This window comes from Anarrhichthys ocellatus, unplaced genomic scaffold (assembly GCF_004355925.1).
Source record: "Anarrhichthys ocellatus isolate YVR2014 unplaced genomic scaffold, GSC_Weel_1.0 scaffold3674, whole genome shotgun sequence".
NCBI classification, from domain to species: Eukaryota; Metazoa; Chordata; class Actinopteri; order Perciformes; family Anarhichadidae; genus Anarrhichthys; species Anarrhichthys ocellatus.
The window spans coordinates 4450-5372 of NW_022283648.1; the positions used below are offsets into that span (position 1 = coordinate 4450).

The window sequence follows — 923 nt, forward strand, 5'->3', positions numbered from 1 at the left end:
GGAACAATGTTACTTATCGTAAATCTGCGCTGAATGTGTGAATTCCACGCTATCAGCTTGTTTCCTCATGTTTCATTGTTGTCAAATGAGACAGCCTTGAGGCCAGTGTACGTTAGCATATTGTTATTATAATTTATTAGAAGGGAATGGTCCTCATGTATGCCTTTTTACTAATATTTTGATATACTTTTTTATATTTTAGTATTACTAAACTAGGTTTTGTCTTTAATTTGTCCCCTATCTACCCAAATCTCTGTAAGGTAATTGTGTTGAGATGTCATGACTGTTAAGGCAATAATACACAATTCACATCATTTGCATTTGAATTTATTCAGATTCTTTCATTTAAATAATACAAGTGAGAAATATTTTTGGCAAATTACAGTTTGAGGATTTAATTCAAATGACATTATTTAAAATAAATGTAAAAAATATTTTAGCCCAGTGAGTCTATTCAATATTTTTTCACGATGAAGAACAAGAAGCATTTCTTTTCAGACAAAGTTTCAGAGTTGCTCTTTCAGATGGACCGTCATAGGCTCAGTTAAAAGCTCGCTCTCGGTCAAATGCACGTTCCAGCTCTTGCTGCTCTGCCAACGCCTCACGACGTCCTCCGGTAATGAGTCTGATGGGTGGAGAGAGGATTGAGAGAGTTCAGCTCAACAAAGTAACAACTAATGCAATAAGAGCAGTTGTTAAATTATACAAGTCCTTACCCATGGATGGTCTTGCCGACTAAATAAAACAGACAAGATAAAATAATATTATTCACATTTTTCTTAGTAGGACTGTTTAGTAAGTAATTCATCACAAAATATGGCATCATGAGCTTTCATTAACTCATTGGACACTTGCACATTGTTTATCTCCTACATTGGTGCTTGGTATTGGTGACATCTTTTGATTAGGTTATTTTCTATATT

At 34.1% G+C, this 923-nt stretch overlaps 1 long non-coding RNA gene across 1 annotated transcript; it reads right to left on the reverse strand.

The window, feature by feature from the left end:
- Window positions 1-311: 311 nt before the first annotated feature.
- LOC116379088 (uncharacterized) lies at window positions 312-913 on the reverse strand. Its single transcript, XR_004212376.1, has 2 exons — window positions 717-913; window positions 312-625 (listed from the first exon to the last, which is right to left on the reverse strand). It is a non-coding gene; the product is annotated as an uncharacterized LOC116379088 (long non-coding RNA).
- Window positions 914-923: the final 10 nt, after the last annotated feature.